Below are 6,737 nucleotides of genomic sequence, written 5' to 3'. Positions count from 1 at the left end.
TTCAAATATGAAGCCTGGTAACAGCCTCAACAGATCAGTTGGGACATGTTTCAGAGCTGATCTTATATCTGGACATGGTTCAGTAATGCAGAACTGGGTGTAGCTAGACACATTTGAAAGTTTTATATTAATTGTGCAGTTCATCTCTAATATTGTAGTATTATAAACAACCTTAAGCACCAGAGATGCAGAAATGTTCCTTCGTCTCTGTTCGCATTCCATTGTAATTATGTTGGCCTGGCTCTGCAGCCGTATAGGTTTTAGACTGGACACTGTTCTGAGAGTTGCACTGAAACAGCACATTGCCACGCGGATGGGACATGAGGTTTCAGATGCAACTGTAATTGAAAATGGCAGGTCAGATTAACATGACAATGATGACATAGAGGCCTGCCTGTCAACATGGGTTTTACTCATTAACTGATGTCACATGGGATCCCATCAGGGATTTATACTCAAGGCTTCGGCTCCCTCACCTTATACCTCTCAAGCATAATTTACAGTGTTATTAGTTTAATAAGAAGGAAAACTGTTTTGTTTTATTGTTGACAAATAAATCAGTCTAAAGCTGTTTATTTACACAGTCAACCCAATTCTGATCTTTTGCCTGATAACTGGTATTTGACCGATCAGATCTTTTGCCCATAATTGGGCAAAAGATTAGAATTGGGCTGCCTGTGTAAATAAACAGCTTTAGACTGCAATAGCCGGCCCGTTTACTTCCTCATCAGGGGCACAGCTACAGTTGAAGTCGGAAGTTTACATACACTTCGATTGGAGTAATTAAAACTTGTTTTTCAAACACTCCACAAATTTCTTGTTAACAAACTATAATTTTGGTAAGTTGGTTAGGACATCTACTTTTTTTTTCTTTTTTTCCCCAACAATTGTTTACAGACAGATTATTTCACTTAATTCACTGTATCACAATTCCAGTGTGTCAGAAGTTTACATACACTAAGTTGACTGTGCCTTTAAACAGCTTGGAAAATTTCAGAAAATTATGTCATGGCTTTAGAAACTTCTGATAAGCTAATTGACATAATTTGAGTCAATTGGAGGTGTACCTGTGGATGTATTTCAAGGCTTACCTTCAAACTCACTGCCTCTTTGCCTGACATTATGGGAAAATCAAAAGAAATCAGCCAAGACCTCGGAAAAAAATTGTAGACCTCTTCAAGCCTGTTTCATCCCTGGGAGCAATTTCCAAATGCCTGAAGGTACCACGTTCATCTGTACAAACAATAGTACGCAAGTATAAACACCATGGGACCACGCAGCCGTCATACTGCTCAGGAAGGAGACGCGTTCTGTCTCCTAGAGATTAACATTCTTTGGTGCGAAAAGTGCAAATCAATCCCAGAACAACAGTAAAGGACCTTGTGAAGATGCTGGAGGAAACAGGTACAAAAGTATCTATATCCACAGTAAAACAAGTCCTACATCAACATAACCTGAAAGAAGCCACTGTTCCAAAACTGCCATAAAAAAGCCAGACTACGGGTTGCAACTGCACATGGGGACAAAGACTGTACTTTTTGCAGAACTGTCCTCTGGTCTGATGAAACAAAAATAGAACTGTGGCCATAATGACCATCATTATGTTTGGAGGAAAAATTGGGAAGCTTGCATGCCGAAGAACACCATCCCAACCGTGAAGCACGGGGGTGGCAGCATCATGTTGTGTGGGTGCTTTGATGCAGGAGGGCATGGTGCACTGCACAAAATAGATGGCATCATGAAGATGGAAAATGATGTGGATATATTGAAGCAGAATCTCAAGACATCAGTCAGGAAGTTAAAGCTTGGTCGCAAATGGGTCTTCCAAATGGACAATGAACCCAAGCATACTTCCAAAGTTGTGGCAAAATGGCTTAAGAACAACAAAGTCAAGGTACTGGAGTGGCCATCACAAAGCCCCGACCTCAATCCTATAGAAAATTTGTGGGCAGAACTGAAAAGGCGTGTGCGTGCAAGGAGGCCTACAAACCTAACTCAGTTACACCAGCTTTGTCAGGAGGAATGGGCCAAAATTCACCAAACATATTGTGGGAAGCTTGTGGAAGGTTACCCTAAATGTTTGACCCAAGTTAAACAATTTAAAGGCAATGCTACCAAATACTAATTGAGTGTATGTAAACTTCTGACCCACTGGGAATTTGATGAAAGAAATAAAAGCTGAAATAAATTATTTTAAGAATGTGAAATGTCAGAATAATAGTAGAGAAAATGAAGTGGTGATCCTAACTTTAGTCGGACGTTACATAGCTGTGCCCCTGATGAGAAAGTAAACGGGCCGGCAAATGCATTGGAGAACGTTACTCCGTGGCTGTTTCCGAAACCAAGTGTAGATGGGGTGGCAGGTAGCCTAGTGGTTAGATCGTTGGGCCAGTAACTGAAAGGTTGCCGCATCGAATCCCCGAGCTGACAAGGTTAGTGTTCCAAGTTCCTTTCTCAGCTCTGGCATCAAAAGTAGGTGATCCAGTGATGTCTGAATAGATGTCAGTTTCAGAACATGGAGCTAGGTTTGTGTGTGTGTTTTTGGCACAATGTGTGAACAGAATGGAACATTTCGTGGAAGTGTATGGGTTGTGGTGAACTCACATACTCTGTCTATTTTCTGCATGTATGCTGGGATAATGAATGACATGATTGTGCCCAGGGATCAGTGGTAGTAGATTTCAAACCATCCATCATAATTACGTATAGTATCTCTACTGTGAGCCGGTGTGTGGGGAGACATATAGATAATTTTTATTATTTGTTTTTAAGGATATATACAGATGGTTCAAAGGATCCAGTCAGTGGTAGGGTGAGGGCTGGGGTGTATATCCCAGGCTTCAATGTTGGAGTATGTAAGCGGTTAACCTATAATGTGTCAGGGTATGTGGCTGAGTTGAATGCCATGATTATGGGTTTGAAAGGTGATATGCTCTGATTCGGCTGCAGTGTTGAGTAGTGGGAAGACGGGCAGGTCAGCTAGTGGAGAATTGTTTGTGGAGATGATGGTGCTGTTAATCGAACTGGAGAGGATGGGAGTAGTGGTAAGCTTTTGCTGGGTTCCCGCCCATGTGGGTTTGGAGGGTAAGAGTGCTGTGAGGAGAGCGGGTGTACATATTCAGGTCCCGTTGGGCCGCAGGGAAGTGAAGTCCTTGTTCCGGGCAAAAGGGCTCAATTTTTGGCAAAGGGAGCGGGATGCTAGTAGTAATGGGAGGCAATTGTATCTTGTGCATGGGTCAGTAAAGGAAGAGGTGGAGAGAGAGGATGTAGGAGGATGATGTGTGGAGTAGACTACAGTCTGGACACACAGATTTGAATGCCATGTTGTGGATGATAGGGAGACACGGAACAGGCCTGTGTGAGGAGTGTTTAGTGGAGGAAATGTAGAGCATGTGTTGATATTTTGTGAATTGTATGATGTAGATAGTGAGAGATTATGTGAAATGGTTAGAGAGGCTGGACGGGGTTGGGGTTTGAGTGGTGCAGTGGGGGGAGGAAGTGGTGTCTAGGGCTCTAAGTCAGGACAAATGAAGATCATTTTATGTAGTTAGGCCGTGACTGGCCTCACACTCAATTACAATAGGTGGCGATGTATGCGCCTTAAAAGTTGGGTGTGAGCCGCCAACCCAACCCCAAAGAAGAGGAAGTAAGCAGATGAGCGTGCCGAAAGTAATTGTAAAACAAGAGGAATGACAGTTGACAAGAATCATGTAATAAGATTATTTTTTGTTCACGTTGAGACAACAAAACGTTTGCGTATATGCTGCAGTTAACGCTTCGAACACACCGACTGCGTCATTGCATCACTGCTGCATAACATTTTGCGCAGCTAGGCAACTATACTGATGCAGGTACCTTTTGCAGATGGTTGCATGCGGTTGGAAACATGGAGGAGAGAATCATTTTCGCAGTATCCTCAAAACCGTGTCTTTTTGACACAACTGCTGACAGCTATAGGGACATAAACACAAAAACAATACTACTTGGAGACAAGTGTCCACGATAGTAGGATTGCCAGGTCAGTTTAGTAGTGAGCTTATGCTAGATCTGGCTAGTTAGCGTTAGCTAGCTAGCTAACCTAGCCAATGAGGTGTGTGTGTGAAAGAAATAGTCAAATAAATTATGCTAGTTACTACCCCTGATAACTTTACCAAATAATCATGTTTGAAAGAGTGTGAGTTTATGCTAGATAAATAGTAATAGAAATGGTAGATACTACTGTACCCCTGATAATTTGGTCAGATAACCGTGTGTGTGTGTGTGTGTGTGTGTGTGTGTGTGTGTGTGTGTGTGTGTGTGTGTGTGTGTGTGTGTGTGTGTGTGTGTGTGTGTGTGTGTGTGTGTGTGTGTGTGTGTGTGTGTGTGTGTGTGTGTGTGTGTGTGTATGTGTACAGTAGGTGACATGTCCATGATAGCTATCTAATAACTATAGTTATGCTAGGTAATGGTTTGGCTTATCATGTTCATGTCTATGTTGAAGAAGACTGTAGGGGGAAGTGGATAGGACTCAGGGACAGGTATCAGAGAGAGAGAAGGGCAGAGAAAGAGAAGAAGAGGTCTGGGTCAGCAGCTTCAGGCCAGCAGCCTTGGCGCTTCTGCCACATTCTTTCTTTTCTGGATACATTTATTGTGCCTAGGGCAATGAGTGGCAATTTTACAGCCAGACCCTCTACTACGTCATCCACAAGTGTTATCCCCACCGGTGCATCAAGACCCTCTACAACGTCTACATCATCCACGAGTATGACCACCACCGGTGCAGCCATGGAAGATTATGAAATGGAGGAAGCACCTCTGGAACTAGGACCACCTGAGATTATTATGAACCTCACGGAAGTGACCACTGAGGACCTCGTTGAACAGCATGTGGCCCGTGGAGAGAAACGAAGTGGAACAACGTCACACCAGGCGTCATCGGAGGTACCAGCCCCCAGATCCACTCAACTCATTTCAGCAGAGGCTCCTCCAAGCCGTCGAGAGGGATGCAGCCCAACCTGATGCTCACAGGAAGGAGGATGAGGAGACCCTCTTTGCCATGAGCCTGGTGCCAACACTGAAGAGGCTGCCTCAGCAAAGACAAGCAGCAGTCAAGGTTAAACTGTATCAGCTGCTTTTCGATGACAAGTTCAAGGGTACGGTTTTTTTTCTCTCCACATCACAGGTAGTGTCATAAGTGTTGCGACAGTAAAGTAGGTCATTTTTACAGTATACTCATGTAGGTTAATTGGTATTTCAGATCAAAGTATAAATATGAGGAACGTGTATAGCTGTTGTTTCTGGGTTACAAAATATCCTAAAACAACAGTTTGCTGTCTAAATATTTGCCTGGCACATTCATCTTTTGATCTGAAATACAAATTCCATGAGTAAACAGCAAGTATTACCAACTTTACCACACTGTTCCTATATTTATGCCACTAACTACACTATACAAGCAGTATTTAGTTAACATAAATCTCACCTTTTATGGTGTCATATTATGTTAAGCTTGTATGTGTTGTTTTTCTCTTCCCTTTCAGAAATGAAGTCAATTTAGCCGGCCAGCTCACAGGAAGGACAGGAAGATGAGAGGAAACACAGGAAGGACAGGAAGAGGAGAGGAAGGACAGGAAGGACAGGAAAATGAGAGGAAAGACAGGAAGGATAGGAAGAGGAGAGGAAAGACAGGAAGGACAGGAAGAGGAGAGGAAGGACAGGAAGAACAGGAAGAGGAGAGGAAGGACAGGAAGGACAGGAAGAGGAGAGGAAGGGCAGGAAGGACAGGAAGAGGAGAGGAAGGACAGGAAGAACAGGAAGAGGAGAGGAAGGACAGGAAGGACAGGAAGAGGAGAGGAAGGACAGGAAGAACAGGAAGAGGAGAGGAAGGACAGGAAGGACAGGAAGAGGAGAGGAAGGACAGGAAGGACAGGAAGAGGAGAGGAAGGACAGGAAGGACAGGAAGAGGAGAGGAAGGACAGGAAGAACAGGAAGAGGAGAGGAAGAACAGGAAGGACAGGAAGAGGAGAGGAAGGACAGGAAGGACAGGAAGAGGAGAGGAAGGACAGGAAGGACAGGAAGAGGAGAGGAAGGACAGGAAGAGGAGAGGAAGGACAGGAAGGACTGTTGGGACTGTCTGGTTGGTGAATACATGCCTGTCACCAAGGAGGAAGACTGGAGGGCCATCGCTGCCGAGTTCCTGGAGAGGTGGAATTTCCCCAACTGTCTTGGCTCCATTGACGGGAAACATGTAGTAATCCAGGCTCCACCCTGCTCAGGCTCGCAATTCTACAACTACAAGAGTACATATTCAGTTGTACTCTTGGCTGTAGAAGATGCCATCTACTGTTTCCGTGTTGTCTATGTTGGTGCTTACGGCAAGGGAAGTGATGGCGGGACCCTCCGGGACTCTGCCTTCGGCCAGGCACTTCAGGATGGCACCCTGGAGATTCCACCACCTTCATCACTCCCTGGAGCAATGCCTGCCACTGTGGACTGTCCAACTCGGAAGCTGAATCCAATGGTCCTGTAGGATTCCCCTGTCGCCAAGAATCTAAAATATAATTCAAAATAATTATCAATATTGTGTGTAAATTGAATTCCACCCACATATTATATCTACTCATATATCTACCTCATTACAGTTTATTATGCTCTACTAATTATATTGTAATACTCATCAACCATCATTAACAATGGCTTGAAACAGTACAATTCAGTCTATGACTATATCAATCAACTGTAGCCCAGGCCAACTCTAC

Source organism: Salvelinus fontinalis, chromosome 11, assembly GCF_029448725.1.
Source record: "Salvelinus fontinalis isolate EN_2023a chromosome 11, ASM2944872v1, whole genome shotgun sequence".
Lineage (NCBI taxonomy): Eukaryota > Metazoa > Chordata > Actinopteri > Salmoniformes > Salmonidae > Salvelinus > Salvelinus fontinalis.
The sequence above is the reverse complement of the archived record's forward strand: the minus strand, read 5'-3'. Positions refer to the sequence as shown.